The 14,963-nt window shown below is 34.8% G+C and overlaps 1 protein-coding gene across 1 annotated transcript in view; it reads right to left on the reverse strand.

The window, feature by feature from the left end:
- Dpyd (dihydropyrimidine dehydrogenase) overlaps positions 1–14,963 on the reverse strand; it is an 803,780-nt gene that overhangs the window by 111,349 nt on the left and 677,468 nt on the right. The window lies entirely within an intron of this gene.

Genomic DNA, 14,963 nt, shown 5'->3' on the forward strand with positions numbered 1-14,963 from the left:
GGTCTCACAGTTACTCACACATTTCAAAACGTATTATATGTACAGCTTATTTTATGTCAGATATACTTCAGTACAGATGTCAAAAATTAGGTCAAGAAAGTGAACATTCAAGGAGTCAAATTTGGCACAAGACATTTTAGCTGCCATTTTCATTTTCCCTCACATTTTCCATGTTCTTTCTTTGCATTTGTGCCTTTCCTAGAAGGCCACCCTTCCTGTGCATGGCTATCCACCAACCATTCCTCAATCTCCTTCACTTCTTCAAAAAAGCCTCCAGGAACCCAAAACAGGTTAGTTATCCATTCATTCAGACATCTTTGATTTATAATTATTGAATGATATATATTTGACAACTGGCTCCCCAGTTAGACTAAAGCTTAAGGAAGGGGGAACCATATTTTTGCTGGTCATTATATCATCCCACAGCACAGGGCTTGTCACATATTCTACTCTCAACAAAGGTATGTTCTGTGAATGATGATTATGAAGGGATATTGTTTTAATCATGTTAAACTACATTGAATGATCTAGAAACACAAACCTATTTCCCACCCCTTATTTCTTGAGTGATAATAAGTCATAAAACAGAAATCTGGAGTTAAGAATGAATCAGAGAAATTGGGGGTCTCTCATTAAAACTATACTTGGGATTTTGTGACTGTGGTTGGGATATGAGCTAGAAATGAGGGATGTGTATTTAGAGAAGGACTTCTAGCCAGGCTTGGTGGCACATGCCTATAATCCCATCAGCTTGGGAGACTGAGGCCAGAGAATTTTAAGTTCAAAGCCAGCTTCAGCAATTTAGAGAGGCTCTAAGCAACTTATCGTGGCCCTGTCACAAAACAAAAAATAAGAAGGGCTGGAGATGTGGCTTAGTGATTAAGTACCATTGGGCTTAATTCCAGGTACCAAAAAAAATAGAGAAGGGTTTCTAAGGTGATTACTCCATCCAGTTGGACACCACATGTATACTCTACAGACACATTTACAATTGCCAATGGGACCAAAGAATCTATTCCTCAGGAGGAACAATTTGAGCATTCATTAAACCTGTTATAGCTTTCTTAGAGTTGATTTTTTCCCCTAGAACAATTATAGAGAACATCATTATACGTTCCTCCACAGGTATTCAGGTATTTTCAACTAATGTTTTAGTTAATCCTCTTTGTTCACTCTCAGATCCTATTTTTTATAGTATATTCTTATGAGTGTGCTTTTACTAAAGTTTTAAAATAGTTCACCATATGAACATAAAAAATCAGATTTTGAAAATCACATCATGTCACATACTTTATGAGATGTTCATGACTACTGTGAAAACCTGCTGCTAAAAGAAATCTAGAAATACTTTGCAAGGAAAGAATAGTAAATTTTATCTGAGTCATTATAATTTTTTCCAATGAGAAGAAATCAATCCTATTAATTTTCTTAGATCATAGACATGGCACACTTTGTATATGGTGGACTTGGTCAAGGGGTGAAGTGATCAAAATGCAGAGTTGGCATCTAAACCATGGGAGAACACAGTGGTGCCTAAGGCTAGACTTCCTCTTTCCCATCCCTTATTTCTTTGGCCTACAGTGTAAATGCTATGCATAATTGGAAGCGAGACTGAGTATGTGAAGAGATTGCAAAACCTGAAGAGGGAGTAGAGACTATAAGATAGCACCTTGAGTGGGGAGGTGTGGTGTATACCTGTAATCCCAGTGGCTTGGATGCTGAGGCAGGAGGATGGCAAGTTGGAGGCCAACCTCACCAACTTACCGAGGCCCCTCAGGACTTAGAGAGACCCTCTCTTAAAATAAAACATTAAAAAGGGGGCTGGGAATGTGGCTCAGTGGTAAAGCACCGCTGGGTTCAATCCATAGTACCAAAAGAAATCAAAAACTGAGCATGGCTGGGATGGGGGAAAATGCTTGAGTCTGGTAAAAAACATGGATACTGGAGGGACTACTTCAGACATATTTAATCAAATGTCAAATGTCATATTATTTATGTACCTTCCTAAAGTGAGTAATTTAATTTCTATTCTCCACAAAGAATAAACCTATTAATTTTCCTGATATAGACCTTGATGGAGGAGAAACTATGGTTGTTAGTAGGAAAATGACACATTGATATTTTCTTTAAAATTTCTAAAACACACACAATCTTCAGGAGATTTTATTAAAATGCATAATCTGGTCTGGACTGGACCCTGGAATGGGATCCTGCATTTGATGATGAGTTTCCATTTCATGGTGATGCTTTGGCTCATACCTGGAATAGCAGTGTTAAGCATTGGTAGGATGAAACGCTATCTGTGATGCAAGTTTCTTCTAAATTTTTACTATTCGATTGTATCAATATTTTCATAGTTCTTTTAAAAATGCTACTTATAATAAGAAATTATGCTTGGAAAAAACAAGTAATTTTTGGATTAGTAATATGACTAAAAATAAATCTTCAGATGCAAGCAGACCATTCTGAACAGAGCGTTGTCCATGGGATTTGATCTCAGAAACTGGGATTGCTCAGAAAGGTGCCTTTTTATTGGATGACCCTTATATCTCATTGAGGGCTACATCTCTATCTCAAAGATAAACGGTTCCTTTTAAAACTCCAAACATGTAGCTGCTATGCCTAAATGGGTGTATTTTATATGACATCTCTTAATTGTTTGTTTAACAGCTCTGATTAGGACTCTTAATAGCTGTTAACATGTTTGCTTAGTATAATTTGTAAGTTCTTTGTGGTGAAGGCTGGTTTATCTTTCTTCACAGCAGGGCACCAGGTGCCACTGTAAGGATTGTTGCCACCATTAATTATTTGTATAAGTGTAAGTATCCCTACAGCTAAGCTGTCTTAAATAGGAGCCTCTAGAATCTCAGCAGGACCAGCCGGATGTAGGTAGGTGATGGCCACCTCTGCTGCGGAGCTTGAGATGTGTCATAAAGTTCTCTCTGCGTCAAGGGTGACACAGTGCCTTGAAGTTTCCCTTTGGATACAGGCACTCATAACAAAGGTCTGTCTCTGCAAAGTGACTGTACAAATAATACCTGTGAGGTAACCAGAGGGCCAGGAAGGGTTCTGTTTCTTTCTCATTAGATTGCCCAGATGAATAGTAAATTAGCTATTTGTGGAGATTTACATCTTAAAAATCTCCTTCACATGGCTTATTTCTTTCAGTACTCAGAATAAGCCTGATTTAGGCAGGATAGAGGGTAATATTCTTAATTTAAAAACGAAAGAGCTTGAACTTGAAGTACTGTTTCTTAAGGCCAAATCTACTGGGTTTAATGCCATATCAAGTTAAGAAGTTAAGAGCACACACATAGGTAGGGAAGGATTGGGTTCAAACCACACTGTAGCTTTTTATCTTGAGCAGCTTCCTTCACCTAAAAATGAGATTAAATACTTAGCACATAGAAAGCTAAGGTAATATACTCCAGTTCTTCAAATAGTAGCTGGTACTCTGTAAGCTAGATTGGCACCAGAAATAAATTTCATAATATGAATAAATCATTAGAGCATAAATTAGATATGATATAATGTTTTAAATCTAGTGCTTTTTTATTCTAATGATGATAAATGGCATAGACCTTATTTTTATTTGCATTAAATAATTTCATATATATATACATATGTATATATAGTATATACAATGTGTGTGTGTATGTGTGTGTATGTGTGTGTGTGTGCGCATGTTTATATATATGACTTTGGCCTTGTTGGAATATAAATATTTGAGATCCTCAGTCATTGAGTAACTGTGTGAATAGGGCTATTCTTTTAGCCTCTGCATCCCTTCCCCCTCTTCCCAATCTAAAATAGGTAGATGATAACATCAGATTGTTGTAAAGACTAAATTACATCATGAAGTTGGAAGTGTTGTGGAAATTATAAAACTCAGTTGAAATGGTACTAAACCTCATCAATATTATCAAGTAATCTAGAATTTAAAGTGCCTAGAGAAAGTAAAATGGAAAGTTTTCCTGTTTTTTTTTTTTAAGCCAACTTCTTCTGAAATGTCAAAGGCAATTTATTAGGAAGCTATCAAAATGAGATTAAAAAGAGTGATCCCTGGTAAATAATCTGGTAAATAAAAGCTCTGCAAAAGCAGAACACCCTGACATTGGCACATGTTTTTGTGTGGTAGAGCAGCACATTTTTTCATATATTTAAAATGTGAAGAATTTTTTTTAAATGAGGAACTTGATCTATTAGATGCAATTCAGACAAACCCAAAACCATAATTACCACTTGCATTTCTTATAAAATAGGTGTACAAACTAACAATCTATATCTTAGAAATATATGTGTCCAGGACATATGCAAGTAAGATATATATTTTACATACAAAGTAATCTCAAAGCTCCAGTAAAGTCATTATTAAAAGAAATACTGGAGAGTAATTACATTAAAGCCCAAATTGGAAAATTCTCTGCAATGTTACTTTCACTCCAAATTACGTTAATAAGAGTCTTATGTACTGGGAAAAGGTTGAAACATCTACCCATGAACTGAAACACTATTAAAGAGGATCTTCCATCTGATTCTTAAAAGATTTCCAAGAAAGAAAAGATTCTATGATGTCTCTATTAATATGTTTTGATTAAAGTTAGCCTACTTAAAAATATTTATATTTACAAAACATTTGCAATATTTCATATATTGCTTTATAGTTTTAAAATGGTGTTAAAAGATATTTATATAGTGATTTACAGTTTGAAAATACACTCACAAATAAGATTAAAGGGAATTTATTAGATGTTTGCATACCAGCCTCCTTATTTCACAAACTAGACATCCAGAAAGGTTAAATGATCTTCCCATGATGCAAAGCTGGTTGAAGGCAGAGTTGCCTCCTTACCTACTCCAAAGTGACTTCTGCTACAGAACTGCCTCTGGAGCATCATCTGACTTACTCCATACATCACTTCTGAGAGGAAAACAGAGGAGGTGATAACGAATTCTTAAATAAGTGAGGAAACTAAAATATTGAGCACATTGCCCAAACTCATGAGATAGTAGTGTTAGGGTCCCCAGTAAGACCTAGAACTTGTGAACTCTGCAGAGCTTCTTCCCTGTTCTTATTTCCATAAATTTCAGTTATAAATGTGATGTAAGTTTTACATAGTAAATAGTTACTTGGTTATAATTTTATAAAAAGCATCTTATTGCAAAACGATTTCAAGTTTATTAATTAGCAATGGCAGACAAGCACAGATTTTTAAAATTTAAAATCTTAATATTTGTATGACCTGTTCGAAGGTTTTCTACTAAAAGTGGAAATTAGACCTCCTCTGTCTTTGGATGGAAACAGGATTTGCAATTCTATCTGTCCATACCTACGATTAAAAAATATCAAGTTTTCCAAAGTTATGAAATCAGTAATTCCTTACTGAATTGAGGTCTGACCAGTACTGACAAACAGATGTATAAAACTACACTGTTCTTTTTAAATTGGTGAATAATACATATTGCTAAAGTAATAATTCAGAATAACAATATCCCCCCATGAGCTTTTGGTACTACATAAACATGGCATTGCTTACTGGAATTCATGAATAAAATACCAAAATTATAATTTTATAAAAATATAGGTGAAAAGACAGCCCCTGGAGATACATAGTACATAAGGAGCTAGATAGGGATATATTTGTATATTCACATAAAACCACAAATCTTAGTTGTTCTATCATATTAGTTTCCATTTGTTGGAGCCGTACAACATCAAAGTCATGATGTCCCTATATATTGCATTTAGCAGTAATGTAACGGACTACGTGAAGAAATCAAAGTGAGAGTTTCTAAGTAGTTTCCTGGCAATTCAGACAGCAGGCTCTTTCATCTGCTCTGTAACTGTGGCAGTGCATTGATTTAAACTCCTTCTGAGATCTCAAATGCTTTTATATTCTTAGGTCTCTCAAGCAGCTTTTTTTTTTTTTTTAAAGTGATAAAATTCTAGCATTCAGCAGAATATTGTCTTGTTTCCCCCAAAAGGAGAGGACTTATTTCAGCTTTGCTACTAAACTGCACAGGATCACTAAGTAAAATAGCTGTCCAAATGTCATCCTATTAAGAAATCTGGCTTTGAGTTCAGTTTTCTATATTCTGACCATAGCAAATTGGATTGAGGAAAAAGGAACGACAAACAAATAGCCCCACAGATGTTGTTTTTCAAAGGTTCAATTTAGAAAAAAATCCCAATGGATAAGCACTTCTGCTTATTAAATATTTTCAAAGTTGTCTTTTAATTGCTACTCACTGATAAATCCTAATAGTACAGGAGTGACTTATCTTGTTTTATTTTGTATATCACATATATCATTGTCAATCACATTACATATCCTCTTATCTAATCTTTTAAATTATAGATTCTCTGACAAATTCTAAGTTCATGAATTTTCCTGTCCCCTTCTCCAATTGAGAAGGGATTTTTATGGAGGTTGAAAGCCTATTTTTCAATGTCAATCTGTGGTTACTCTTTATCTAATTAATTTCTTAACTCAAGTTCCACTAAAGACAGAAGAGAATAAACTGTTTTCAAGGTATTTTGTCCTATGATCCAAACCACATTTTGCCAACCAGAATATTATTATCACTTCTCCAACTATTTTCTCAAAGGCAGCACAGGTGATGGCCACCCACTCAACTAGTTCTCAGAAGAGCATCTGCAGGACTGATCTCTGATGTACTTTGTTGATGACAGGGCTGACTGAAGATGGTGATGGCCTGGGCTGATTAGTCAAAGGGCACTGCCCTGTGGGCCAGACTGCCCCACCCCTTTCCTTGTATCTGTCCTTTACAAAGTGAGCTCCAACTGGATTTAGATCTCAATAATGACCCGAATGAAGAAATAATAATAAAAAAGAACCATATAGAGACACAGCACCTCTGTCTGCCTTTTATGCAAGGCTTGAGATAAAATGGGTGAGCTGGGAACAACATGTAGGGCTAAAAATGGCGAGTGCTGTCTTGCCTCTTCAAAGATATGACTGTGGATGGCCCTGCTTCCCTGTGGACACAAATACAAAACTAAAAAGACTACGGCAACACTGGAGTCCTCTACACACCAGGTTCCTATGTGGACCATCCTTTGGTTAGGGGCCGTGGCTGCAGTTAGAGGCAGCTTGGCTACTTTGCTTCAGAGGCAGTGGGGTTTTTATACTAAAACAGTCTCTCATCTTCCTGGACTAGTGCTTTGGTGTAGTGTCAGTAACAATTTTCAATTACTCTGCAGTAACACAGGTGGTGGGGCAAGGGTTTCCATGGCGCATCATGCATGCTCAGCATTGCTCACAATAAAAATGGGGCAAGAAAGGGAAACTAAACATGCAAACAATAGCTGTCAGATGACTCAAATCCATAATTTTAGGCAATCTTTCTTTTTCAACAGAGTCAACACAGCTGGGAAAACTCAATTTATCATATCATTTACTAAGATGCCACATCAAGTTTAGATCACAGAAGGAGAATAAGTCATAATGCCTGGAGAGGAAAAGTCTATGGGGGAAATTAACATGGATTTGTTTTCCTGGACTGTGAAGATGAAAAAAGGTATGTGCTCACTCAACAACACAAGCAGACACACAATATTCCAAGAGGACAATTTGCCTACAATGAGAAAACTTAGTTACCTGAAAATAGTATCTCAAATAACACTATCCATCTTTTGTCTCAAAGTGCCTACCCACAATTCAGTAGTTCATTTGATGATTAACCTATTATTGAATAAAAAAACTTATGAGACAAGGGCATATTATTAGAGTCAAGCTCTTGACTGAGTTTCCAATGTATTCTGGGACATAAAAATTATAAAGTTCAGCAAATTTAAGAATAGGCAATCTTCTGCTGGGAAGCTGAGGCAGGAGGACCAGGAGTTCAAAGCCAGTCTTAGCAATTTAGTGAGACCCTGTCTCAAAAAATAAAACGTCCTGATTAAACACCGCTGGGTTCAATCCCCAATTCAAAAAGAAAAAAAAAAAGCTATCTACTTACTTATGGCATATTTTTTCTTGAAAGAGCCAAGCATTGCGGTGCACACCTGTAATCCCAGCAGCTCTGGAGGATGAGGCAGAAGTATCACAAGTTCAAAGCCAGCCTCACTGATTGTGAGGTGCTAAGCAATCAGTGAGACCCTGCCTCTAAATATAATACAAAATAGGGCTGGGGATGTGGCTCAGTGATTGAGTGCCCCTGAGTTCAATCCTTGGTACACCCCCAGTCAAAAGCAGAAAAATAGTGGAGAAGCAAAGCAATATGGTCATATTTTTTTAAAAAAGACTTTAAAACTATATAAAAGACTTATTCTTGACTCTGTTCTTCCATTCTATTTGGATGAAATAATAAAGCTCACATAGTGTGCCATATTGTGGGGAAAAAAAGGCAGGGAAATAAACTGTATGCTAGTGCTTTTGTTTGTTAGTAGGTTTGTTTTTTGGTACTAGGATTGAACCCAGGGGTGCTAATACACTAAGTCATCCCCAGCCCATTTTATTTTTTTAATTTTTTTTATCTTGCTAAATTTATTTGGGCCTTGTTAATTTTCCAAGGCTGGTTTTGAACTCGAAATCCTCCTGCCTCAGTCTCAAGAGCTGCTCAGATTAGAGGTGTGTGCCACTGCACCCAGATGTTTGTTAGTTTTAAAACATAAAAATAAAATGCCTTCAGCATCCAAACATCCATCTATGTGTTGGAATATGGTGACAAATAAACAAATAGAATGTCCAAAGATGAAATTTTGTTTGTGCATTTTATTATAGTAAAAGGGTCCATATTTTTTGATTTGTGAACATAAGAATTAGCCTGAATAAAAAAAGCCACTAGTAAAAGTTCTAGATGGAGGGTTTTAGGAGGAAACTCGAGCAACTGTATGATTTTTCATCCAAAAGATGACACTTGAGAGTAAACAAGGAAACTATTCATGCAAATCCTAGGACAACTGGCATAAACTGGATTGTCCTGAACAAAATTAAGATACATGATTATCTAATTTGAAGGTTTGCTTTTTCCATTTTTGAAGTGAAGAGAGATTTTCACTTATCCTCATGAAATGCATTCTATAATGCTCTGCCAGTTGTGGTTTGGTTTATTGTGTGATTACTGTGTTCCAAACACAGATAAATATGTTTACAAACTGACCACATTTAAACATCACAAGAACACCCTGAGTAAGTATCACTGTCTTTCATTAGCAGAAGCGTAACCCAGGGTAAGAAAGTAAAGCATTTGACTAAGATCATACAGCGAATATAAAGAACAATAGCAGAACATTATGGTCTTTTAGGTTTCTATGCAGGTCTCTGAACATGAACACTGAATTGAATTCACAGGGATGTTATTACTTAAGTAAGGATTTGGAATCTTTGAGAACTGACTTTATCCAGATAACCCTAGATTTAAAGGGTCCCTCTTGGTCTCCACTTTTTAAAACATAAAAAGTAGACATTGTTCTGTGGTACAGTTTTAAATTCACAAAGGAATTATATAGACAGTACACCAAATTCCCTCCAACCATACCACCCACAATCTTGGCAGTTTCCTCATTATTAAAATCTTGCATCAATATGGCACATCTGTTATAGTTAATGAACCAACATTGTTACTTTGGAATTAAAGTTCATAGATTTCATCAAGGTTCACTCTTTGTGTTGTACCTTTCTATGGTTTTTGACACATGCCTAATGACATATACCCATCATTACATTTTCACACAGAGTAGTTTTACTGCCCTAAAACTCTTAATGCTCCATCTATCCATACCTCTTTTCCATCCCTCCCCTATCCTCACTGATCTTTTTTTTCTTTCTCATAGTTTTACCTTTTCCAGAATGTCACATAATTGGAATCATACATATGTAATCTTCAGACTGACTTTTTTCACTTAGCAAGATATATTAAGCTTCCTCCACATCTTTCTGTAACTTGGTAGTTTATTTATCAAATGAATAAAATTCCATTATATGGATACATTCACTTATCTATTCATCTACTGAATAATTATCATAGCTTTATTCACTTTTCATATACGTCTTCAAAATAATAAAATAATTTTACTACATAGCCCAAATAACATTTTCTCAGTTAAAATAATAGATAATTATTTACAGTCACCTATATCCATATTACAATTTTCCTAATTGCCTCCAAATATTTTTTAAATTTATTTGATCCAATCCAGGACTGCATGTGGCAGCTCAGCACTTCCCCACTGCTTGTGTCTCTTGTAAAAATTCTACTGCTGGGGTTTGGTTGCTTTGTCACAGTATCCTTTATCATTTTATTCTGCTCCTTGAATCTCCTCTGAACTTGTACTCACTTTGAATCTCACTGCACTCTCACATAATGTGAGTCCACCAGAATTCTATACACATGGGACATCTCAAATACTTTCTGAGACTTTGGCATCAGGGAGTGATGGTGGGCACATGCATGGCCTTTATCTCCTCTGCTGATGTGCATTCTCCCTTGTCCCATTGAACTTCAGTTAATCAGTTTATTATAAAGGATGCAACTCGGGAAGAAACAAAGAGAAAACAGGCACAGGAGGAAGTAAGGAAGAGGGGATGTGAAGTCTCATGTCCTCTCCAGGAACTCCAAAGGTCTTTTGGCCTATGAAAAACAGAGGTAAGGACAAGGGCTGCCAATAATCCAAATCCTATAAGTTGAGTGAAACAACTCCTAAAGTGAGCAAGTTTTATGTACTTTACATAATTAACTCAGTTCTTTTGTAACTGTCATTTCTTAATGCTTTACTCAAATGCTTTTATGCCTATTGCATTTGAACTGATATTTAGTTAGTGGTTATTGTGTTCCAAACACAGATAAATGTGTTTACAAACTGATCACATTTTAACATCATGAGAGCATCTTGGTGAGTATCATTTTCTTCAGTTATCAGATGGATAAACCAGGGTCAGAAATTAAAGCATTTGACTAAGATCATACAGCTAATAAATAACAGAACACAGATTAAAATCCTGGATCAGTCTTTTCCCATGATGTTTTTCTTGTAGCCACAGTGCAATCCTGCTTTCTGTTTTGACTACTAATACAAATACCTCTGTTTCTCACATGAAAACAGAGAGATATACAGATATATATCTTAACAGGGATATAGAGATAGATACATACATATAGATCTCTATTATCTATTATTGTTTTCAAATGAGAGACAGATGTTTTTGTAATATATAAAAGTTTGCATATATATGTATATATACTTATAGAGAGAGAGATGCAGTATCTATTTATTTATGTATACACACACAAATACTTATACATAAATACCTGTGTATGTGTGTGTATATATATACACACACATGTGTGCATAGATAGATAGATTGGTATATATATATACACCAATCTTCTGACTTCACTGGGGTTATGTTTCCACAAACCCATCTTAAGTTGAAAATATCATAACTCAAAAATACATTTAATTTAATATGCATGGCTGAACATCTAGCTTAAGCACACTTAGAAACAACCCATTGTTTTTCCTCATGATGATGACTCTGACTGGGAGCTGTGGCTTACAGAGTTCTTGTTACAATTATATCTAATAAAATCGTACATAAGTATCTAGTTCACTGTTTAAAATACTGTTTGCATGTAGGTTATTGGTTGGATTTCATTCACCAAGTGTTATAGGCACAGTAGAAAGGGACTATGTCTATTTAGTGCTTAGCACACAAAGATATGTGCCTGGGGTATGCTTTGTTCAATATATTAATGAATGATGCAAAATAAAGATGCTGCAATAGTACCATTCAAAGTCAAGCACAATTCTCTTTCCCTGTCAAGAATGCATTTTTCTCTTCTTCTAATTACACAAAAATACCATAATACATAATTCACAACAACCTACAATAGAATATTTTTTTCTCTCAACTTACTGCATTTAGCATCTGTATCATTCATTGGTTGCTTTTAAACATTAATTTTTTTGCATTATTACTTAATTCTTCTTTGGGTATGTCAATGTTTTTCTAAATGTAAAGAACCAGCTCCATTCATTTGGAATTCTTCTTTGATATTCAAAGTACTATTTTCCACAGCCTGGACAGAGCCTGTACATGAATTTTTTGCATATTTGTCCTTCCCAATCTGGATACCAGAATCTAGACTGCAATTGCTAACTTAATTTTTTTCTCTGTTGGCTGTTCCCTTTAATAATAACTGGAACAATATGTAACTTAGACTTCTATAAAAATATTTTAAAACAATGATTGGACTCATGGTTTCAAGTCTAATATATGCAGTGTTCAAAACTATTAATCTTCATACACAGAAGCGTATATGTTTTTCATATAAGGCAATCTAGTTTCTAGCTATAATAAAGGACAGATGAAATGGAGCCAGGAGAGGCTAAGGAATTCTGTCCTGTTTTGTTCCTGAATTCTCTTATTGATATTTTTGGATTCTGCAATACATACACTTCCAGGATAGTCCAATTTTCTCTTTGGATCAAGAGCAATATCTTCATTTTAAATAATTCTTTCTCTATCTTTAATCATTTTTAGATTCATATTTTAAATTTAAAGTTCAACATTTCATCAACTTACTCTAAGTAGTTCAAAGTAAATGATCAAATTTACTATTGGGCAAATTTGTGCAACTATTGACATTCAGAATTATTTGCCCTCCTTTAAAATATGCCCTGCAAAACTGCTGCATCTGAGCAGTAAAGGTCTTCTTTCTATGTTTGATGAGGATACTTCCAGGAATGTTTAATACAGTATTCTGGATTTTGATCTCAAGAAAAATTGTTGGTCTCATAATTTTTTTAAAAAAATTCTTTCTCTATTACTCAAAAATTACCCACTCATTCATTATTCTTTTATTCAACAAATACTAATATAGGAACCAATCCTCTGGTTTCTTTTTACATTCTATTATCCAACAAAATTTGCAACTTTAGCAGCCTGTGCTTATGCTACTTGTTTTATATCTATCAGAATGCATCCATTGTGAGCTGCTGTGAAGACCAAATGGGAGAAAAGTTATCAAGTATTATTTACTAGGAAAGCAACCTTGGTATATGTGTGACACAGCACATCTGCAGATCAAAAATTAATATTCAACTTCTGAATCTTCTATCTTAATGTGCCACTAGTGTCTTTTGAAGCAAGGTGTCTTTTTTCCTTCATATTGACTACTTTCAAAGACAAGTTACTCCACTGAGCCTAAGAATAAAATGATCACATCTATGCTGTAAACAGTTTAATCACACAAAGATGAACATACAATTTTTTTTGAGATTAGAAAATGACTGCTTAAACTGTCATGCTTTGAAAGTCTAAACTAAAATCTCATTACTATTGCCTTCCCAAAATCAGTATATAAGAGTTTTGGGCTGGGGATGTGGCTCAGGTGGTAACGCACTCGCCTGGAATGTGCAAGGCACTGGGTTGGATCCTCAACACCATATAAAAATAAAATAAAGATATTGTGTCTACCTAAAACTAAAAATAAATAAATAAATATAAAAATAGAGTTTTAAATCAATAATTGAACATAAATTAGGTTAACAAAAGATTAAGTAAATGAAGGTAAGTTGGATTTAATTTTTTTATATTTAATCTTGTCCATAAAATATCATGTTTTAAACCATTGCTTATATTTGAAATCTACTACAATGAACATCACCAAATTGTGTAATTCACTAACATGCAATAGAACTGTTTCTTTTTAACTCCTTCTACATTACTCACATGAACTCAGTGAGTTCATGCTCTATGAACATGCAACATTATTCTTTATTTAACCTGTGTAAAACCAGGCATGCGAAATATATGTTGCACTTGGTCAGACTGAATTCACCAGTGATTAAATTGACACTTTTTCTTGAATCATTGTTTTCAGGCCAGTGATGAGTCATAGAACTTTTCTCTCACCTTATGTACTATGTTACCACATCTGGTGTCATCTGGATAGAGTTAATATCCGTGATGTAGTGATTAATTTAGGGAGATGGAAATGAGATTATGGCTCATGCCCTTAAAGCATAACAACTGAAATCCGATCATTTTCCACATGAAGAAATATGCTAAATATTACAATATCTGACATGTCTATCAATGTGAGATTAAACCGGTTATCTGAAATAGGAGTTGAATATTTTGTTATTTAGATATATTATCTCCTTTTGTTCTACAAACACAGAATAATTGATTTGAAGATAATGGAATTTTATATTTGCATGCCCTAGTTTTTAATTCTAAGCATTTAAAATATGTTACCTTAAACAAAAGCAGTCCACAGTAAGCATGGTTCCTCTTTCCTCTGATCATGTGGGCAGGACAAGGGAATAGGTAAAAGAGGTGTTTAATGAGGAACATTTATATTTCAAGACAGTAGAATCTGGTTTGAAAGTTTTCGAAACAGTGATGAGTCACAAACACAATAAATGTGTGGCAAATCTGACTGGTTAAGATTTCCTACATATCTAAAAAAGATGAGTTATAGAAATGGATAACTATGTTTTAATGATAATAAATGTAAAGTCCCCCACCCTTGGAAGGAACTGCTTTATAGATCATTTATTTATTTTATTTAAAAGATCTATTTGATATAAATGTGATTTTTCCCATGTTTTCCTCAAAGATTCACAATCTTCTAATATTCAGATCCAGAAATATCTGAGAATCACAAGGGATTTTGACCTTTAATATTGGATAACATTTTGAATATGGTTAACTGTCTATAAGTATGTGGTTTTAAAAACAGCACTATCATAGTGCAAATGAATACCATAAAATTTACAATGTTACAAGGTTAGAAGTAATTTCATAGAGTTGCACAACCGTCACCACAACCCAATCATCTGAAAGTCCCCTTTGGTCTTTTAGCAGTTAAGCTCCACCTCTTCCCCAAGCTTCGGGCAACTACTTACAAGCTTCTGGGTTCATCAACTCACCACTGCCAAAAGTCCAAGGTGATTACACCATTCTACATTGCAACAAACGATGCACCGA

The sequence above is a fragment of the Urocitellus parryii genome, chromosome 11 (assembly GCF_045843805.1).
Source record: "Urocitellus parryii isolate mUroPar1 chromosome 11, mUroPar1.hap1, whole genome shotgun sequence".
Lineage (NCBI taxonomy): Eukaryota > Metazoa > Chordata > Mammalia > Rodentia > Sciuridae > Urocitellus > Urocitellus parryii.